We start from the raw sequence: 22,965 nt of genomic DNA on the forward strand, positions 1-22,965 counted from the left end.
ACACACACACACACACACACACACACACACACACACACACACACACACGGAATGCCAGTGCTAAAGATTTGCCCTTCCAGAATTATCTTGTTGTTAATAACACAAAAACAAATGCTGAGACTGATTTTTACCTATTGATGTTTCCCGATATGTCTACAAAAGAACTCATCTTTTTCTCCCAAAGCCCTCCCTTTCTAACTTCTCTGTTGAGTGCACTACCAGTTTGTCTAGGTTTTTGAACCTCAGTGTCATACTTGGTCATCCTTGGTCAGATTTTGTCATTTCTATCTGCACCACATCTCTTGGGTTTGTCTTCTAAGCCACAACCTTAGTTCTGGCATTCACATCCTCCCACCAACAGCCTGGAAATAGGCCTTACTGTCTCAAGTCTCTCCCTATTCCAATTCATCCTCCACAAGTCTGCCAAAATGATTTTCCTAAACCACAAGTCTATGTGACACTCTTCTAAGCTTCGGGGGTTCTCCACTATATAAACTCCTCTATTTGGATTCTGAAGTACTTTACAACTTTGTCTCAGCTAACCGTAATCCTTTCTCCCAATCCAAGCCCGGGGTGGCTTCTGAAGGAAAGCCCTGGGATGGGCGATGCTGTGAGCAAAGAGAGCTGTGACTCCTGATTCTCTGAGAAACCTCTGAGCCAGAATGCTTCATGGAGTAATAATACTTTGGAGAAGAGAGAGTGGCAGAATTTGAGAGAAAAAAAAGGGCAAAAGAGGAAAGGAGTAAATTTTTTTTTTCTTTTCGGTGAGGCAATTGGCGGCTAAGTGACTTGCCCAGGGTCACACAGCTAGTAAGTGTCAAGTGTCTGAGGCCGGATTTGAACTCAAGTCCTCCTGACTCTAAGGCTGGATCTCTATCCACTGCACCACCTAGCTGCCCCCAGTAGTGAACTTTCAAATGATGAATGGGAGGTCTCCCTGGAGTCACAGACATGTCCCTTGACCTCCAGCACCTGCCACACTAGAAACCTCGAACAACAGTCTGCCCCAGTGAGATCACTTATCTCCTTGGTTGAACTGAGCTTTTTTTCTTGTCCTAAATGGAAAAGCTGTTTTACTCTGACCTTTCCTCAATCCTCATTCTTCTTGACCTCTCAGCAGCCTTTGACGCTGTTGGTCACTCTCTCCTATTCTCTCTAGGTTTTCAGGACGCCACTCTCCCCTGGTTCTCCTCCTATCTATCTCACTGCTGTTTCTCAGAGTCTCCTTTGCTGGATCATGTCCTCTAACCATAGGAATCCCACAGAGATTCCTTTTCTTTTCTGCCTCTACACTTCTTCACTTGGTGATCTCATTGGCTCCCATGGATTTAATTTCCATCTCTATGCTAGTGTTTCTCAAGTCCACCTTTCCTGCCCCAAACTCTCTGTTGACCCTGCAATCTTGCATCTCCGACTGCCTTTCAGACAACTTAAATTCAACATGTCCAAAATTGAACTCATTATCTTTTCCCCCATCCCACCTCCCGCCAATAAATAAATAAATAAACAAACAAGCAAACAAATAAATAAATAAAGCTTCTCTATTACTCTACAGAGGGTAACACCATCGCCTAGTTCCCCAAGCTTATCATGGATTCCTCACTATCTCTCACCCTCCATTATCCGAGCTGCTGTCAATTTCACCCGTGAAACTTCTCGAATCAGCCCCTTCTCTCCTCTGACACGGTCACCACTCTGAGCAGGCCCTCATCACCTCACTACCAGACTATTACAATAGCTACTGGTGGGTCTGCCTGCCTCAAATCTTTTTCTAAAACACAGGTCTAATCACATCATTCCCCAGATTCAACAAATTTCAGTGGCTCCCTATTGCCTCCAGGATCAAATCCTCTGACGTTTAAAGCCCTTTATCATCTAGCCCTTCTATGCCTTTCCAGTCTTCTTATACCTTATTCCCCACTATGTACTTTTTGATCTGGGGGCAGCTAAGTGGCAAAGTGGATGCAGCCCTGGGCCTATAGTCAGTAAGTCCAGAGTTAAAATCTAGCCTCAGACAGTTACTATGTGACCCTGGGCAAGTCATGTAGTCCTGTTTGCCTCAGTTCCTCATCTGCAAAATGGGGACATACCGGAGAACAAAATGGTAAACCACTCCAGTATCTCTGCCAAGAAAACCCCATGGACATCCATAGAGTTGGACACAATGGAAAATCTAGTAAGACTGGCTCATTCTTTACTATTTCATCTCTCAGTTCTGGGCATCTTCTCTGGCCGTCCCACATGCCTGGAATGCTCTGCCTCCTGCCTTTCCTTTAAGTCCCAACTAAAATCTGATCTTTTACAGGAAGCCTTTCCCGACCCTCTTAATTCTAATGCTTTTGTCCTGCGTATAACTTGTTAGCACATTCTTGTTTGCTTGTGGTCACCTCCCTCATCAGACTGTGAGGACGCAGACCATCTTTTGCCTCTTCTTGTTTCCTCAGCTCTTAGCACAGTCCTGGAACACAGCAGCTGCTTTTACTGTCATTGAGGAATTTCAGTCACGTCTGACTCTTCATGATCCCGTCTGGGGTCTTCCCAACAAAGTACTGGAGTGGTTTGCCATTTCATTTTATGGATGAGGAAACCGAGGCAAATAGTGTTAAGAGATTTGCTCAGGGTCACACAGCTAGTAACTGTTTGAGGCCATATTTGAACTCAGGAAGACGAATCTTCCTGACTCCAGGCCCGGAAATCTATCTACTGTGCCACCTAAGTGCCCTGCACACAGCGGGTGTTTAATAAATGCTTACTGAAAAGACTTTTTACAACTAGTGTCTCTAATAGGCCTCATATCTAAAATATATAGAGAACTGAATCAAATTTATAAGAAAATTCAAGTCATTCCCCAATTGATAAATGGTCAAAGGATATGAATAGGCAGTTTACAGATGAAGAAATTAAAGCTATCTATAATCATCTGAAAAAATGCTCTAAATCACTATTGATTAGAGAAATGCAAATCAAAACAACATTGAGGTACCACATCACACCTATCAGATTGGCTAACACGACAAAACAGGAAAATTATAAATGCTGGAGAAGATGTGGGAAAATTGGAACACTAATGCATTGTTGGAGGAGTTGTAAACTGATTCAACCATTCTGGAGAGCAATTTGGAACTATATCCAAAGGGCTATAAAAATGTGCATACCCTTTGACCCAGCAATAGCATTTCTAGGGCTGTATCCCAAAGAGATCATAAAAATGGGGAAAAGACCCACATGTACAAAAATATTAAGAATTGGAAAGTGAGGGGAAGCCCATCCACTGGGGAATGGTTGAACAAGTTGTGGTATATGAATGTAATGGAATACTATTGTGCTATAAGAAATGATGAGCAGGTAGACTTCAGAAAAACCTGGAAGGACTTATATGAACTGATGCTGAGTGAAATGAGCAGAACCAGGAGAACACTGTACACAGTAACAGCCACATTGTGTGATGACTGACTTTGATAGACTTAGCTCTTCTCAGCCATGCAAGGATATAAGACAACTCCAAAAAACATGATGGAAAATGCTATCCACATCCAGAAAAAGAACTCTGGAGTCTGAATGCAGATCAAAGCATACTATTTGTTCTCTCTTTTTTTTTTGGTTTTGTTTTGTTTTGTTTCCTCTTTCTTGTGGTTCTTCCCATTTGTTCTAATTCTTCTTTACAACACAACTAATGTGAAAATAATGTTTAATAGGAATGTATATGTAGAGCCTATATCAGACTCTGTCTTGGGGAGGGGGGAGGGGAGGGAGGTGGAGATAATTTAAAACTCAAAAGCTTATGGAAGTGAATGTTGAAAACTAAAAATAAATAAATTAATTTAAAATTTAAAAAAATGCTTATTGACTGACTGATTTTGCTGTACTCTGTTGTTTACCCCAATATGTATACTCTTGCTCTTTTCTGTTTACTGTAAGTATGGAGGGAGTGGGAAGCTAAGCTGGTGAAAGCTGTTACCCTCCTTCCCCATTGGAATGACCCAGGAAAATGTCTTTTATTTTGAAACCTTAAAAGATATCATCATACACTTACATTACCAATATTTGAGGTATGGTAGATAGTTCTAATTTTCACCTAATAACCTTCTGGATGAGAAAGGAGTAAAGGAGTGAGGGTCTCACCATCACAAGCCTTCCTCTTGCTCCCCACAAAAACAGAAACCTCCAACTCCCTTAGAGACACTGTGGGCCAGATCTCAAGAGCACATACCACCTATACAAGACATATAGGAGGCCAGCTGTTGTGTATTAATTGGCCGTCGACCTCCAGTATGCACACTACCTCTCCAGCTCCATTACCCACAACTGCATTTTCTCTACTCTCTTCAGTCCAGCCAGACGGGCCTTCTGGCTGCTCCTTGCACAGTACACAACCTCTCCGACCTCTGTTCCTTGGTAGCCATGGAATGTCCTCCCTCCTCATCTTTACCTCTCGCAAACCATTGTTTCATTTCAAAACTCAGCTCAAATCTAGGCCTGTCCTCATCCTCCCGGCTGTTAGTGCCCTCCCTCACCCCTCCTAAACTTATCGTGTTAGTTATCCCAACACACTTTTATTAAGAACTTACTATATGCCAAGCACTGTGCAAAGAAAGGCACAAACACTGTTCTTGCCCTTAGGAAACTCACATTCTAGCTGGGGAGACAACGATACAAACAACTATGTATGTAAGATATACTCAAGAGAGTAAAATGGAGTTAATTTTCAAGGGAGAGAACTAGAGGGAGTGATTGGGAAAGGCCTCCTGCAGAAGGTTGGGTTTATATTTATTTTGTACGGACATAAATGTATGTCTCTCCTCCAAGAGAATGTAAGGCCCTTGAGAGCAGAGCAGAGAATGCTTTATTTTTCTTTGTACTCTCAGGATCTACCAAGGTGCCTGCCACATAAGTATGCTCTTAATAAATGCTTGTTGAATAATTATTCAGGCATAAGAACACAAAACAAGCAACTGCAGACCCCTTCCCTTGCTGGGGAGACAAGACTCATGAACGTATAGGAAAAGATCAGTAATGATGCCAGGAAGTTTTCCATGTGCCCAGTAAGTGGTACAGATAGTAAGTGCTAAAGGAGTTGAGAGGAAAGAGACCTCACTTGTGGGTTGGGGTGATCAGGGAAGGTTTTACAGAGACTGTGCCCTACAAGTACAGCAGAAGTGTATTTATCCCCATGTCAAACCTCTGATCACAGTGGAACAGGCAAGTCACAGTGAGACTAGGCCTACCTAGGGGAGCAGGGGTAGAGGGGCAAGCATATCCCATGCTGACAAGTGCCAGCGTCTCCAGTACCACAGTAAAGTCCATTCCTGATGCCAAGAAAGACAAAATCACAGAGTGGAAAGATGGAGAGTCACAGCATCATAGAGTCTAAAGCAGAAGGTCCTCAGAAGTTATTTGGTGAAGATGAGGAAATTCAGGCCCAGAGAATTTAAGTGACTTGTCCAAGGTCCCATAGCTGGTAAATGGCAGTCAGAATTGGAGCCCAGTTCTTCTCTCTTGCCATTATACCATATAGGCCTGGGTTTGAATCTTGATTCTGCCAATCATCATAGTAATCAAGTAATTCATTCAAGTAATCAATTCTAGTAATCAAGGTTATACTTTGCAGTTCTTCATTTGAGAACTGTTTGATCACATCCTTCAACAATTTATCCATTGTGGAATGGCTCTTGGTATCTTGGATACCAAACTCTCTCTCTATATATAGATAGAGATATGAGATAAGGGTTTGGTATCCAAGATACATAAACTATATACACATATATACATACATATATATAGTTTAGTATCCAAGATACAGAGCCATTCCGCAATGGATAAATGGTTGAAGGGTATAAACAAACAGTTCGCAAAAGAACTGCAAAATATTCATAACCACATGAAAAAATGCTCCAAATCATTAAGGCAAATCAAATTAACCCTAAGGTTTTACCTCATACACCATGCAAATTGGAAAAAGTGACAAAAAATGGCAACAGTCAAGGTTGGAAGGGATGTAGGAAGATAGGCATATTAATACATTGTTGGTGGAGCTGTGAAATGGTACAACTATTTTGGAAAGCAAATCGGAATTAAGCAAGTAAGATGTCCATATCCTTTGTCCCAGAGACTCCATTACTGGTCTTTTAACCCAAGGAAGTCATCAATAAGAAAAATTTCCCATATACCACAAAATATTTATAACTACTTTTTTTGTTATAGCTGAGAACTGGAAAACAAAGTAGATGCCTATCAATTGGAGAATGGCTAAACAAGCTGTGGTACATGAATGTAATGGAATAAAGCTGTGCTGTCGGAACTTATGTGTGTGATAAATACAGAGAAACATAGAAAGATCTATATGACCTGAAAGCGAATGAAGCAAAGCCAAGAAAACAATATACACAGTAACTGCAATCAATAATTTGAATGGAAAGAACAAGACATCAAAAAAATCAGAAGTAAAATGATAAAGATCAAGTGGAAATCAAAGGAAGAGATTTAAGAACATGTTCGACTTACCCCTTTTCCTGGACGAGGGAAATCCACAGGTGTTACACATTGTACATGTTTTCAGACTTTTTCAATATATCAATCAGTTGTGCTGACTTTTTCCCCCTCTCCAAAAAATACTGTTTGTCATATGGGATGGCTCTCTGGGAAAGGGAGGGGGAGGGATGCATGGGATACTCAGGTAAGGTAACAAACAGAAAATATCAATAAAAACTTATTTAAAAATTTGGAAATTATTTTTATATAATTGGTTCCCTTCACAGTGCTATGTATTTTATTTTATGCATTTAAAAAATTCTGGGAAGGTGTTCATAGACTTCTCTAGCCTGCTAAAGGGGTCCATGACACAAAAAAAGGTTAAGAAGCCTTGCACTGTATGGTCTCTAAGATTCTATTCAGCTCTAAATCCAGTAAGAGGGACCCATGTTAATGACACCAGGGTGCTTTCAAGATATGCTCATGTAGTGGTAGACACCCTACTTTCAAACTTGTGTTGTTCCTTCAGGGGAAAGTTTGAAGGAATTCCCAGTATCAGTCAAAAAGTAGATTGCAAAGCAAGTTTTCAGAATGCTGCAACAGAGTGGTCAAATGTGACCATCATGGTATATCAAAGAAAACACAAAGTTCTTTCTTTGCGTTAGTTGCAGATAATTTTATTACATGCTATCCAAGAGAAGGGGAAACTGTTATCTTTAATTTTCTTGGCCTGCTTTTGTGGTGTTTTAAGGATTTGGAAATTTCAGTCACCGGTTATTCTGTTCTACAAAAATAGTATTGAACTTAAACTGCCATGTTATCCTTTAAATGGGTATTATAATAAATAAATGAGTATTATAATAAAGTAAAGAGAAATAGAAAAAAAAGATATGCTGCTGTAAATTCCCTTTTGGCCCCTCATTTGCATAGACACAATAATTTCCTTGGTTGGGAAAGGAGGTAAAGAAACTTCCTCCCCTACACACACACAAAGCAAATTATATCCCCAAACTAGTCCACTGACTTGCTGTGTCAACCCTGGAAAAGTCATTTCCTGTCTGAATGTCTTCATCATCTACATAAGGAGGATGTGGTTGGAAAATCTCAAGGCTGTTGTAGGGATAATGATCTGACTGCACTCTACATCACCCTATGACTCCTACCTACATCACAAGGTAGGGTGTTGCAAGAAAAGTGCTTTGTATACGTTATAGCGCTTTAGAAACGTGAACCATTAATATTATTATTAACGTGACTCCATGACATCCTCTTTCCCAAAAGCGTCCAGTATGGCCAAACTGCTCTCATGAGTTAAACCATCACTTAGAGCTGGCATCTGCACAGTGGCCTCCCTGTGGCTCTACTTGGAACCCTCTCTTTTGGGGTAGCTCCAAAAGGCTAAAGAGGAGTGAACTGGAAGAAAGGGGCTTGTTTGCTCATTAGCAGCCCTACAGGGCAAGGCTTCTGCTAAATGCTAAGACTCAGGCTGATACTTTTATTTCCATAGATTGTATCCTCCTCAGCTCCAGTCCTACCAATTGGTTCTGAGTGCTGAACTATGCTTAGGGGATTGAGAGGGAGACCCACCAGGCATTTATCTACAGCAAACAGGAAGTCATCAGAGCTTCTAAAGCAGGAGGAGATCAAAGGAGAGTTTTTAAAATGGAACACCTTATGTGTCCTATCAGCCACCAAAGAGGTTGGCTGAGACATGGACTATATAGAATGTTCATGATTTCAATTCAACAAATGTTTATTAATTTCCTCCTATGTGCAAGGCACTGTGTTGCCAACTGGGGATGCAAAGATAAAATAAAAAACAGCCCCTGCCCTCACGAAACTTATATTCTACCGGGGGTGGGGGTGGTTGTAGCATCATTTATACAGACAAATTCCTTGAAGAACGGGGCTAATGTTTGTGTCTTTGCATCTCTAGTGGGACACCTAAATGAGTAAACCCAGGAGAATCTGAGGCAGGACAACATGCTGACGGCTAGGGAGATCCCCAAAGGGCTCCTGGGCAGCTGGCACCCGAGCTGGAGAAATCAAAGGATTCTAAGTGGCAAAAGTGAGACAAACACAGGAGAGCCTGTGCTTAGAGATGCTAAGATCCTGGCACATTGTCTAGCCCACACTTTTTTTTTTTTTTGGGTTAGGCAATGGAGTTAAGTGACTTGCCCAGGGTCACACAGCTAGTAAGTGTTATGTGTCTGAGGTTGGACTTGAACTCACGGCCAGAGCTCTATTCACTGCTCCACCTAGCTGCCCCTCTAGCCCGCACTTTTAGTTTTTGTTATTGTTGTTCAGTTATTTTTGGTCATCTGGCTCTTTGTGATCCCATTTGGGGTTTCCTTGGCAAAGATACTGGAGTAATTTGCCATTTCCTTCTGTTCATTTTACAGATGACGAACTGAGGCAAACAGGGTTAAGTGACTTGCCCTGGGTCACACAGCTACTAAATGTCTGAAGCCGGATTTGACCTCAGGTCTTCCCGATGCCAGGCCCAGTGCTCTATCCCGAGTCACCTAGATGTCTACTTTTAGTTTTACTGTTGGGAAAAATAAGGCCCAGAGCAGGGAAGTAATTCACCAACTACAAGTCAGGGGCACAGTTAATACTCTGGCCCCTGCTTTAATGAGTTTCTAGCTAAGTTAAGAATTTCCTATTCTATTCCATCTTTCTGTCTTAGGCCTGCTGGCTCTGGTCCATAGCCTCCCTTCTGTAAACACCAGGGCATATCTCAGGGCTTCCAGTCCTTCACTGTAACAGACTCTAAACACATATCTGCTTCCTCCACACTCTGCCTATCTTAAAAGGCAAGGGCCTCCTGGGCAAAGATTGAAGGAAGGTCCAAATTCTCACCCTCCACCCTACCCCAAGCTCTCGCACAAGTCTGTAGAGAATGAATCATGTCTAGGGCATAGAGTAAAACAGACCCAGACTTGCAGATATGACACACAGATAGGAGGGAATGGCTAAAACACCAGATGTTAAGTCAGAATTCAAAAAGATCTTGCTGGCTAGAGGACTCTGTGAAATTGAAGAAGGCGTAAAAAGAAGGGTAGCTACACAGGCTTATACTTGGGTTAAAAAAAGACAACCATCAGAGCTACCCACAAATAGAATGGAGCTCGTTAGGAAGCCGTGGATTCCTCCTCATTTAAACATCTTCAAGGAAAGGCTGAATGATGGCGTACAGTCCGACGTACTTATTCGGGTACAGGCTAGATGAGGCAGCCACTGAGGGCCCTTCCAACTTTGAAATTTTGCGATTCTGCCTACTGATGAGACACCCGCAGGCCACGTTCAAATGAAAAACACTCTCTCCCTTCTCAAATTTTCCTAGTGCTCTTTGGTTCTCTTTTGCCTCCATCATGGCAAAAGGCATCATAGGTTTTTCAACACTCAAAGGGGTTATAATCTCACTGGCTTGAGAGGTCTCTCCAATGATGCGGATTCCAATCCTTCCACTCCTACCCCTCTTGTAAGACTCTCATCCATGTCTTCCCAAACGTTTGCCATGGGATCCACCCAATGCACTGGAGATTTTCCTCACTTTCTCTGATGTCACAGGGCACCCTCTGGGAATCCATCCACTTGCCATGTGGCTAGACAATCAGCTTCTGTCATGTGGTTCTTTGACGATATTCTTTTTTCCTGTTCTTCAGAGCTCCTGACTGATCATGGGTGGCAGCCTGTTCATACCCAGGCCCTCAATTCCTCAAAGGCAGGTAGTGTTCCGGGGCTCATTGCCAAAAAGCAACATCAGGAAAATATTCACATTTTTAAAAGACTGACCTTAGTTGTTATAGAAAGCGTGGGGGTCAGAAAAACTACTTTGAAATTTTCAAAAAATGATCCAGCCCACACTGCTCCTTTTCATCCGCGTGCCCAGCTGTCTATCTGTATTGCCTGTTCCAGATACACCCTTATAGTGTCCATTCTGATGTATGCTGAAATATGGGCAAAAGACATTCTCCACTCATTTGTTCTTTTTCATGTGTGGAAGGACAGGCCAAACTCCTCCAAATGATTATAGATCTCTTCCAGGAGGATCTGTAATGTCTTAGGGTTTAATGCAATCAACACAATGTTACCTGCAAAAAGGAACATCTGGAGGACCTCATCATCCCTAGGGAAGCACCGTTTGACCTGGACTTGGAATAGGATCTCCTCCATCATAGCGGCAGATACTTTGAACAAGCACACATCTCCCCTTCAGCTGTTCTTCTGACTTTCTGGCCTTTAACACACCATACTTTTGCTTCTGTCTCACCCTGCTACCATCCTCAGTATCTGGGATTTCCTCACCCTGGAACATCCATCTGTCTCCATCCATCTATGCCAGCCCGCCTCTCCCACTGGTGTGTTCTTCCAGGGGCCTCTGGGCCCCCCCTCCAACCTTCATTACCCCCAGAGCTTCTGATTTTCACAACTTCAACACCAAGCTCCCCAAGATAACCTTTTTCCCCTTGAGCCGATGATAATTTATTAAGCACCTACTATGTGTCAGGCACTGCTACAGGCTGGGGATACTAGGAAAGGTAAAAGGTATTCTCTGTCCTTGAAGAGTTCACAATTTAATGGGGGAGACAAAATGCAAACAATTATGTATAGACAAGATCTATATCAAGATAAACTGGAAATAATAATGAGAAGGCATTAGCATTATGGGAGATGAGGAAAGCTTCTGGTAGAAGGTGGGGTTGTAGATGAGACTTCAGGTAAGCCAGGAGGTAGAAGTAAGGAGGGACAGCATTCAAGGCATGGAAGACAGTCAATGGAAAGGCATGGAGTCCAGAGATGGAATGGCTTGTTTATGGAACAGCAAGGAGGCCTATATTGCTGAATTGAAGAATACATAGAGAAAAGTAAGATGTAAGAAGACCAGAAGGGCAAGAGGAGGCCAGGTTATGAAGGGCTTTGAACGCCAAACACAGGATTTTAAATTTGGTCCTGAAGCCAATGGGAAATCACATTGGAGCTTATGGAACAGGAAGGGTGACATAGTGATGTGCTTTAGGAAGTGCCATTTGACAGCTAAATAGAGAACAGACTGGAGAAGAGAGAGAGAGAGACTTATGGCAGGAAGACCAACCAGCAGGCCACAAAGTAATCCTGGGGTAAGGTAAGGAGGACCTGCCCCATGGCAGTGGCAGGTTCAGGAGAGAGAAGGGGGACATATTTGAGAGATGTCATAAAAGTAAATGGGTCTTGGCAACAGATAGGATATGGGAGGTGACAGTGAGTGAGAAATTGAGAATGATACCAATGGACAAAATTGTTAAGCAAACACTGAGGCTGAGCTTCTTCTGATCCCTGTAGCACTTTACTTAAAACCTCTTCTAAGAAGGCATGAAACCACTCATGGATAACTCTGGGTCTGGCCATTCAGTCAGCTCTGAATCCATTCACTTGTGTAATCATGTAGCTCACATTTCTCTATCTTATCCTTAAGAACACAATGAGAGACTGTCAAGTGCTGTGCTAAAATCTAACTTAACTATCCACAGCATTCCCTTGATCTACCAGAAAGGTAAGTCTGTGAAAATAGGAGATAAAGTTAGTCTGGCATAACCTGTCTTGATGAAACCCCACTAGCTACTTGTGACCTTTGCTTCCTTTTGTAGATGTTAACTAACCATTCTTTAATAATCTGTTCTAGAGTGTCAAGGACCCAGGGGCCTGAGGAGAAAGCTCACCAAGTCATGTAGCAGTTACAGGGTAGGAGGAGAGAACATCCCCCATGAGACAGAATGTGCTACTTGAACAAGCTGGAAATAATGTATTCTTTTTACCTGAGATAGCAGCATCTATCTCCCTCCCTCCCCCAACCAGCTGCTGTTATGGGGCAAAGGGAGGATGCCATGGAAGCATCCAAGGTTTTTTTTTCCCATCATACCAAAATGTCAGGTCCTTTTAATCATTGAGTCACTAGCACACAGAGTTGGATTACCTTTAATGCACCCCTCCAAGTACTGAAATGGTCGACTAGAACCAAGAAGGGACACTAAGCATGGGGTAGCCCTTACTTCCATGGGATAGTCCTCCTTACGGTAATAAAAAAAAAAAGAAAATTCTTTTTTATATGCATTCACAGCCTCAGCTTGATGGGGTGCTTGTGCTTGCACTTGGACTCCAAGTTCTCCCTAGTCTCAGAAACACTGTCTCTGACAATCACTCCCTAGCCCAAGGACACTATGCCCAGCAGTTATTCATGCGTGGGCCCCAGCAAGACCCTTATCTCTCTCCCTGGTGCAGCTACACAAAGCTGGATGAGAGAATGCTGGGCTGCTCAGGCCCAAGCCTCAGATCATGTCCTTGGAAGCCTCCCAATTCCTTAGTAAGTTCCTGTCTTGTGAGAAAGCTTTCCCGTGTTGCAGAACATTCTCTCATCAAGACAGAGGGAGAGGGGTGCCTTGCCCAGCCCAAGGAGTTTTGTCCTTGGCCAGCCCAAGGACTCTTCCTCCTGCCAGACTCCCAAGATCCATACCTCTGTCATCTCCCTCCCTCTCTGGTATACTCCCTGTACTTTCTCATCCATAGCTCCCAAAGACACCTGCACCTTTGGATTACCTCATCAGTGTCCCTGGAATTCTTTTCCCATGCCCTTTTCCATATAAACCCTAGCTCCATCCTCAGTCTCTTGCAGGTTCCTTAAGAATCCTTGCCCGCTGAAAAGGGTAACAATAAATCTTTGCCACCTTGACTTAAAGAACGCTTGAGTCTGTGAATTCATTCCAGACGACCTGTACTTTAGTCTTTGAGGGGTCTCAACCTCTCAGACCGCAACAACCTCACTTTGTACTTTTGTACTCCTGACACTATTTTTCTAGGATTACACCTCCTCCTCCATTATCTGCTCTTGCTTCCAGCTTTTACACACATCTTTTTAAGATTGAAGTGGGTTAGAAGTATATACACATCAGTCTTATAGATGACTTTCTTCCTCATCAGAATTTTTTCTCCTATAACCTTTGGATAACTGCACTGTCTTTACCGTTTGAATCAGTCAAGGCCCAGGCAACTAAGAAAGGGAGAAGATTCTGGGACCTCTCTACTATGAAGACCTTGCCCTGGGTGCATACTAGTCTTTTATGATGCAAGATTTCCAGAATTTTCTGAGGACAGGTTCACCGCTAGAAGTCTTGCTTAGCAAGTTATACCGGTGAACTGGCAAGACTTTTGTTTCCCCTCTTTGTTTCATCACCACAGGACCCTGGGAGTGTCTCCTCTTTCCCCATTCCCTATGAACAGCTGTAGCACATGGGGACCACTCCCAGCATCAAAGTAGGCAGAAGGAAGACAGATAATAATGCCTAACTGTGTCATGGGACTAGGAGAGTTTCTCTCTTTTACTTTTACTTTAATTTCATGTATATTAAAACTGCAGTGATCCATATATTGTGTGTCTAAATTCACTGGCTATTGAGGGAAGAGGAATTTAGAGAGCCAACTATTCTAAGGCACAGAAGTGGAGTTAAGATAACTGTACCAATTAACATGCTTTAAAATATTTTCTTCCACTAGATTAGAAATGGAAAAGTAGCAGTAACGTAGACTTGGGTTAATGCCTTTTGTTATTTTCTTGGTGTCAAAAAGTCAATGTGCAAAGTAGCTGGACCAGTCATTGAGGAACAGTTGGGCTGTGAGTGCCCACTAGTGGCCAAAGAATAAAGTTCAACCTGCTTTAAGCTGGAAACCCCAGTTCTCCAAATAGTTTGCCATCTGGCGGACATCTTCAGATGTTTTGTCACTCGTGTCCAACTCTTTGTAACCCCATTTGGGTTTTCTTGGCAAAAATAATGGTGCGGTTTGCCATTTCCTTCTCCAGCTCATTTTACAGATGAGGAAACTGAGGCAAACAGGGTTAAGTGACTTGCCCAGGATCACACAGCTAGTAAGTATCTGAGGCCATATTTGAACTCTTCCTGACTCCAGGCCCAGCACTCTTATCCATTCATTGCATTTCATCAATACTTGGGTTATTCTAACCTATGTGACAGCAGTGTATCAGTACTTTTAAAGAAGGCGATACTAACCTAAACAAACAAAACACTATATTATTTCAGACAGTCTAAAAAACCAGCGTGAGGGTAACAGACAGGATTCAAATTTGTCAGTGAGTTGGAGGGATATCTGCCCCAAATAGGTGAAGACTTCCTTTGCTGGAATGAGTGGGTGAGAACAACTTGTTCCAATGGCTGGAGCAGGTACTGTGGAGCCCTCAGAGCTTGGCTAGACACGGAAGACACCAAGGTCGTCTACTGCGTCCTGGACCATTGTCAGTTGCCCTGACTGTCGTCTTGCTACAGAACTTCAAAGACTCTGGAAGAAAGAGTGAGGCTGACAACTTTGTGCAACTCTGCTCCACAAGTCAAGATGTCACCCTCTGACGTCAATGATCCTCTTCAAAAAGGAAGGATGGCCAACAGGTTCAGAGTGGCTATTCTTGGTTCTAGGTACCCACATGGAAAATCTGAGGCGCCTACTTCTAGCTGTGTGTGAATCATTGATAAAGGACTTCCACGGTGAGAGGAGGAGGAGGCCCCCTTTTGGCTATGGAAAGGGACTAGCTGATGATTCCCAGGGTATACAGACGACCGTCCCCTTACCTTTCTCTCCCTTTTCTAGTAACTAATCCAGCTAAGACCGTTACAAGCTGCCTTCTGAGAGCTGGATGGGAGGAAAAAGATGGTTTGCCCAGACCCGGACCTGGATCTATATAGCCATAAGCATATGGCACCTAACGACCAGGGGAGCCTGGGCTTGGGTTTGGGCTGCCTTTCCTGACCTTGGATGAATTAGTACTTATCCTGAGATCAGCGTGTCCAGGTAGGGAGATTTTGTAAGATCTCAAGCCTGGGATCCCACTGGGTCAGAGTTAGATAGTGGCAAGGGAGGAGTTGCTTTTAGAGAGAATAACCACCAATAAAATGACTGCCTGGGTCTGGCTGTTCTAACAGTATCTGTGTGCTGGGAGTTGTTTGGACAGTGCTGACCTGAAGCGAAACTGTATGCCTAAGAGCAGTCCTGAAAACTGATTATGTCCTGAGCTGGTTTAAATAGGTGGTACAGTAGAGAGAACACTGGGCCAGGAGTCAGGAAGACCTGAGTTCAAATTTGACCTCAGATGCTAGCTGTATGGCCTTGAGCATATCACTTAATTGGTCTGCCTCATTTACCTCAGCTGTAAAATGGGGAAAATAATAGCACCTACCTTCTCGGGTTGTTCTGAGGATCAAATGGGATGTTTCTAAAATGCTGAGAACACTGCCTGGCACATAACAGGTGAGTAATAAATGCTTATTTCCTTTCTTCATTAAGTATCTTTGTTTTCTCCCCTATTTTTGAGGACATCCTAGAGGTAAACCTTAAGTAAAATCATTCCTGAGGTGCTAGGACTTTATAAATTTCTGTATTTTTTTTCTCAATTACACGTAAAAACAATTTTAACATTCTTTTTTTTAAATTTTAAGTTCCAAATTCTCTTCCTCCCTGCCCTCCCCACTCATTGAGAAGACAAGCAATTTTATATAGATTATCCATGTGCAATCATGCCAAAACATATTTCCATATTAGCCATGTTGTGAAAGAAAACAGACATCCCCCCCCAAATTAAAGAAAAATGAAGTTTAAAAAGTATGCTTTGTTCTGCATTCAGACTCCATCAGTTCATTCTCTGGATATGGATGGCATTTTTCATCATGAATTGTTGAGAACAGCTATGTTTTGCTGTTACTGTGTACTATGTTCTCCTGGTTCTGCTCACTTCATTTAGCATCAGATCATGTAAGTCTTTCCAGGCTTTTCTGAAACTATCCTGCTCATCATTTCTTATAGCACAATGGTATTCTGTAATCATGTACCAGAACGTGTTCAGCCATTCCCCATTTGATGGGCATCCCCTCAGTTTCCAACTCTTTGCTACCACAAAAAAAGCCGGGTAGAAGACTTTTCAAAAAGCCAAAGAATATGATCAACGGGAACATGACCCTCCTCATTGAAGAGAGGCTCCCCTAGGCCTGCACCCAATCCAGAGTGCATGGCTCAGTAGGGACCGGAAGGGACCGGAAGGGACCAGGGGTACAGCAGTGACCCAGCTCAGGGGCCCCAGCAGCACTTCCTCAGTTAGGGTGAGGATCTCAGACCTGCCTTAGTTCTCAATGTTCAGCTGTGCTTTTGCTAGTCTTCAGTGTGCACCCTTCAGCCTCCTGACATGGGTCAGAGCTTTTTCTTCTTTGTTTTCACATTAAAACCTTTCTTCCATCATGACTACTTAATGGCATGATGGCTCAAAGGTGCTCTCTGGAGAAGTAAGTAAAAGAGTTAACAGAAGTATGGTAAATTGAATCGTGCTCAAAGTCAACAAGAAATATAATTTCATGAGCTATTTAGTCACTGTCTTGCAACACTCATGATAAACGAAAGCCAAAACTGACCGCCCTTCACAAGGATAAATGCATTTTTATAGGACAATGTCTGGTGCAGAGAACAAAAATGTAAAAAAATTCTATGACAAACTTGGCAAGATCCTCTAAACCAAGTCAACAAATACACTGGCACTGGGTGACTTAAATGTAAACCTGGGCTCTGGGAAAGAATGGTGAAAAATAGTTGTAAAGTATGGTTTCAGGATTAAGAAATGAAAAAGACCAAAAGCTGAGGAAGACAGCAGGAAAGCATTTGACATAATGAACATCAAATGGGAGCACTAAAAATGTATCTGATTATATCTTAAAGGGACAGGAAATAACTACTCATTTAAGAACCAGGTCCCAATCAGGTGTATGCATGTGGGAGATGATCAATTACTTAGAACACAAGTCAAAATCAATACCAAATAAGAAGAGATGAGAAGTGTATAATTATTCAAGTTCATCCTGACCCACTCGAACAAACAACTAACAATGAACAATGGGAAATGGGTGATTATTACACTGTTTCCTGTTTCAGTTTCAACAAAAGCAACTGAATGAAGATTAAATTCAATAAACAGGGAAGGTACTATGCTGGGGAGATAACAAAAAACAAATAGGAGTTTACATTCTACTGTAACTGATACAAAGCAATCACCACAAAGAAGCCAAAGGAACCCAGACACCACATCTTAAGCAGTGAGTACTTTCTTTGCCAAGGAAAGAAACATGGAAGCCAAATACAACAAAAGTTTAAAATATGACAGAAGATGGTGGAAGATGATGTACTCTATGTAACATGTCACAAAAACACAGAGAAGGCAAAACAAATCTGCACAGTGCCTGCTTGGCATGAGACTTGACTAAGTCAATTCATCCCAAGAGCCTTTCTAGATGAACCAGAAAGGAAAACAAATACATGAAAAAATAGAACAGATTTGTCAATGTTTCTGGGGACATCTACCGTCAGTGGCGATGGTAGAACCACTGTATTTGTATTCTTCAATACCTCAGAGACCAATGTGCTTCTATGAGGAAACAGAAATGGCCATTGAGAAGATAAAGGCAGGAGGGGCAGCTGAACCAGGCCACGGACACAAAGAAATCACAGCTGGAGCTAACACAATTTTCAAAGCATTGAGGGGTTAATTTTCAAAATATCTAAAAGAGGCGAAGGGGAAAGACAACAAACAATCAGAAAAAAAATCACTGGTAGAATTAAAACCAAAAAAAGGGTAATCACTGGGATGTCAGTAGCTCTTGATCATGCTATTCTCTCATCTCTTTATATAAAATATATGTGAATATCCTTGAATAAAATATTAGAAAACAGAAAAAATTTCCCCAATGATTTTCTATAGAAGACATCCCCAGTCTTCAAAAATGTGTACTGAATACAAGACTCTGCTGTGTTTATTATTTGTTGATTATTAAAAACAAACAAAAAAACTTTTGATTCAGTAAGGCAAAAAGCATCTTTAAAAGCAGTTCTCTCATAAGGTGTGTCTTTGATTAATATGTTAAGATAATACAAGATTCCTTAACAGATACAACCATAGAGCTAATTTTGTTCAATGATCCTCTATTACTATCAATCAAAGCACAAAATAGGGAGATATATGTTTAGCAAAAGTCTGTGCCACTACCTAAGAAGGATGTCCTCCCCAGAGTTCAGAGAGAAGAGTCTGGCATTCAAGAGGGTTGGCCAGACTTGCAGATGTTTTTCTGTGTCCCGCTGATGGCATCAAATCCCAGACACTACTCAGCAAGGCTTCTTAACCTGAGCACAATGGGGCTCCCTTGGGAGTCCCTGGAGAGATTTCAGGGAGTCTTATGAACTTGGATGGGGGAAAAATTATATATTTATTTTCATTAACTTCTAACTAAAATTCAGCCTTTCCTTCTAAGAATGGAGTATATAAGCTTGCCCTGAATACCAAAGGGGTCCAAAGCACAAAACAGGGTTAAGACTTCTAGGGCCTTGTCATTTAGATCCACAACTGCTTCGCAAACATCAGCCTAGCAATACAGCAAGAAAATAAAAATGGATGGACAAATGTACTAAGTGCTAAAATGTAGATAGAACACTGGGCCTGGCATCAGTAAGACCTGAGTGTAAATCTACCCTGACATTTACTAGTTGTGTGGGCCTTGGCAAGTAACCAAACCTCTGTCTACCTCAGTTTCCTCAACTGTAAAATGTAAAATGCTATAATAATAGCACCTATCTTAAAGCATTGTTGTGAGGATAAATTGAGGTAATATTTATAAAGTATTTTGTAAACCTTAAAACATTATATAAATGCTAGTTATTATCATTATTTTTTTGCATTTGGACAGGCATTGAATTAAATTAGTCAATAAATAAATCAAATGAGCATTTATTAAGTGTGTTCTATGTGTCACAGACTGTGGTAGATCCTAAGGGCACAAAGCAAAAAATGAATGTTCTCAAAGAACTTATGTTTTACAGGAATGTAAATGTACACATATAAAAATGTTATACACATATACTATTATGTATGTCTGTATGTTTCTCTTAGGCATTGCAAATGGAAAATGAATTAGGTACAGAATTAAATGGGAGGAAGAAAGCAGGTTGAATTGTATTTGGGAAATTCCACAGCATTTCTACCCAACCACCAAACTCATTTTTTAAAACACCAGTTTTCTCCCAGTGATACTGTGAATTATGCAATACCTCAACCTCCAAAGAACCAAAACGGCAGCATGTTGAATGTGAGGCTGCAGCTTATTACCAATGATTACTGATCAAACAAGGAGGTGGGCCAGTCATGTAGCAAGAGTGAATGTGCAACATGTGACAGCCCGAGTCCTGCATTAGAACATAGGAAAAGTGAAAAGACCTTGAGGAAGGCCTCCAGATGGTTGGACTGATCCTCTATCAATTCAAAAATCATTCATTAAGTTCTTATTATATGCTAGGCACTGTGCTAGCAGCTGGGGATACAAAGATAAAAAGGTATAAAATAGTTCCTGGTCCTCAAAGAACTTCCATTCAATGGCAGAGATACAACATGTAATAGACAAGTAAATACAAGATCCTCTGAGAAGGAAAAGAGAACTACTACTGGAAGCTGAACTGAAATCCAAACCATCAACAAAAGATTCTCCAAATCAATAATTATTAAGAGAAATTTAAATAAGATTCCACTTCACACCCATCAGATTGACAGAGATGACAAGAAAGAAAAATAGCAATTGCTGGAGGGGCTGAATGAAAAAAGGTCCATTAATGCATTTGTTCGTGGAGCTACATATTAGTCCAGCAATTCTGTTTTTGGTTTTGTTTTGTTTTGTTTTTTTTGGGCAACTAGGGTTAAGTAACTTGCCCAGGGTCACCCAGCTGGAAAGTGTTAAATGTTTGGTCTGAGGCCGGATTTGAACTCAGGTCCTCCTGACTCCAGGGCCAATGCTCTATCCACCGTGCCACCTAGCTGCCCCCAGTCCAGCAATTCTGGAAAGCAACTTGCAATTACGTCCCCAGAATCACTAAACTCTTTGTGCCTTTTGACCCAGTGATACCATCACTAGGCCTATTTAAACCCTAAGAAAATAAAGAGCAAAAGGACCCATATGTACAAAATTATTTACAGTGGCTCTTTGTATAGTAGGAAAGAACCATAAGCTTCTGCCTATCTATTGTCAAACAGCTAAACAAATTATAGGGAACAGAACCAGGAGAAATAAGACATACATACACATACACACACATTTTTTAAACAAGGGCTTTTTCTTTTTCCAATAGGGATGGATGAGGTGGGAGGGCTATGGGGGAAGGTATAGTGAGGAACGAAGGAAAGGAGGATGGGGAAAAAGGAATGAAGGGCCATTAAGACATCTTTTTTAAAAATGTAGAGAAGAAAACAGGTAGGAAGACATCTTCCTGAGTTCAAATCCAACCTCACTTACTAGCTGTGTATGAGCAAGTCACTTAAAGTTGTTTTGCCTCAGTTTCCTCATCTGTAAAATGATGGAGAAGGAAATGACAAACCATTCCAGTATTTTTGCCAAGAAAACCCCAAATGGGGTCACAAAGAGTTGGACACAACTGAAACAACCCAACAACAACAGAGAATAAAAGAGAAGGAAGGCCAGAAAGAAGCACAAATAAGCATGAGAGCATTGAAAACTACAGGTTGAAACTATATAATGAATTCTACTTTGGACATGAGTTTGAGGTGCAGGGCTGAAATTCAGGAGAGAGACTAGAGCTGGATGTATAGATTTGGGGGTCACAGGATTATAGCTTTAGAGTTGGTAGGAAACTTACAGGTAATTCTCTCTAGCCCACTCATTTTTCAGATGAAGAAACTGATGACTAGAGAAGTTAAATAACATGCTGGAGGGGGGGGTGTGATACAGCTAAAAATTATTTTGAAACTAAAAACTTATTTTGAAGTCAAATTTGAATCCATGTCTCATGCTCTGCCCACTCACATCACAGCTGCTTCATTTATAGCTGGGTAGAGATGATAACTGAAACCATGAGAGCTAATGAGGTGAGAGAGCATAAGGAGAAAAGAGAGGCTCCTGGACACAGCCTTGGGTAGGGTATTGAGGGTGGGTGGTTATACCCTCAGTTAGTAGACCTGATAAGGATAATAATACAGCAAAGGAGACTGAGAAAGACTCTCCAGAGAGGTAGGGGGAGAACAGAGAGACAAAGCTGGGTAGAAAAATTATTAAGGAGTAAGTCTTAGTCAATAGCGCCAATGCTACAGAGGGGTCAAGAAAGATGAGAATTGAGAAAAGACCATCCATTTTGGCAAAAAAAAAAATCATTAACTCAGCACACCAAGAAAATTTGAGGAAGGCCTATAGCATGTGTGGCTAAACTTATCAGAGGATGTAGATGAAAATCACACACAAGATGGGTAAGGAGAACCTATGAAGATGAGATCAGAAATCTCTTGGAACTTTATGTACTAGGTACTTGTTGGAAATAAAAATTATTAAGATATGGTCCTTACTATTAAAAAAAAAGGACTTTAGAGGTTAACTAATTCAACATCCTCATTCCTAAATGAGTGATCTCCAAACTTTTTTTGATTGCTCATAGCTATCAGTGAAAAAAAAATTACATCCCCAAGGGATATGTATTAAATTTATTTATTTATAAATGATATAAATGTACTACTATACTAGTTATGATAAAACTTAACACAATTCTTTTAAAAAGATGAGATAAAGAAGAAATAATACTGATCCTCAAGTTTGGTAGGGAGCTACTGTGGTTCACGGAGTAAGGGTGTGACATTGTCAGAGCTGAGCTTTAGAAAAATCATTTTGGCAGCTGCGTGGAGGGCAGCCTGGAGTGGTGAGACACTGGAGGCAGAGAGACCAGTGAGGAGGCCACTGTACGAGGGTAGGGGAAAAAGGGTTAGAGGGCCTCAGCTAGGGTTGGGGACAGACACGAGAAACGGGGGGAAGGAATAACTGACAAGATTTGCCAAGGGGTAAAGGAGAGAGGATGCTGGGCTGACACCAAAATGGTGAGAACCTGGGTGACTGACAGGAGATGTTGTGTGGAAAATGGCTGGATTGAGGGTAGATAATGTAATGACATCTTCTTCAATCCAGATCACAGTCCCTCTCATCTTGTTCCACGCACTCCCTCCACCCCAAATGAAAAGTAGAGAAATAGGAAAACTTACCAAATCACTGCCCTCAAGCTGGGCCGGCTACAGTCCCACAGCGATCTGCGGAGGTGGTACCTTCCAAGGGGACCCAGGCAGTTACTAAGTAGGTTATAACTGCTGGAAGGAGCTGATATCGACTCAGGAGTGGGCAGGCTGGAGTGAGGTCAGAGTGGACGAGTATTAGAGAATAAGAGTAGGTATTTAGGGTGGAGACAAGCCTCACAATTGGCTAGTGCAGAGGGGGGAGGTGGCTTGTCTTCCTAACCTCCTACTGGCTGCCACAACCCCCCTGGGTGATTCCCCTCCCCCTCACCACCATACCCTTCATCTTGCCATCACCCACAAATGTTCCAAGTCCATGGTCATGAACTCTGAAATTCCTTTATGTGCCCATAATCCTCTCCCCCCCCCCCCCC

The 22,965-nt window shown here is 41.9% G+C and overlaps 1 protein-coding gene across 1 annotated transcript in view; it reads right to left on the reverse strand.

Annotated features, from left to right (window-relative positions):
• FZR1 (fizzy and cell division cycle 20 related 1) overlaps positions 1 to 22,702 on the reverse strand; it is a 100,614-nt gene extending 77,912 nt beyond the window's left edge. Inside the window, exon 1 of the mRNA XM_027851104.1 lies at positions 22,565 to 22,702. The gene's annotated coding sequence lies outside the window, so the exon portion shown is untranslated. The remainder of the gene's footprint in view (positions 1 to 22,564) is intronic.
• Between the last annotated feature and the right edge of the window lie 263 nt (positions 22,703 to 22,965).

The sequence above is a fragment of the Vombatus ursinus genome, unplaced genomic scaffold (genome assembly GCF_900497805.2).
Source record: "Vombatus ursinus unplaced genomic scaffold, bare-nosed wombat genome assembly UNPS02009173.1, whole genome shotgun sequence".
Lineage (NCBI taxonomy): Eukaryota > Metazoa > Chordata > Mammalia > Diprotodontia > Vombatidae > Vombatus > Vombatus ursinus.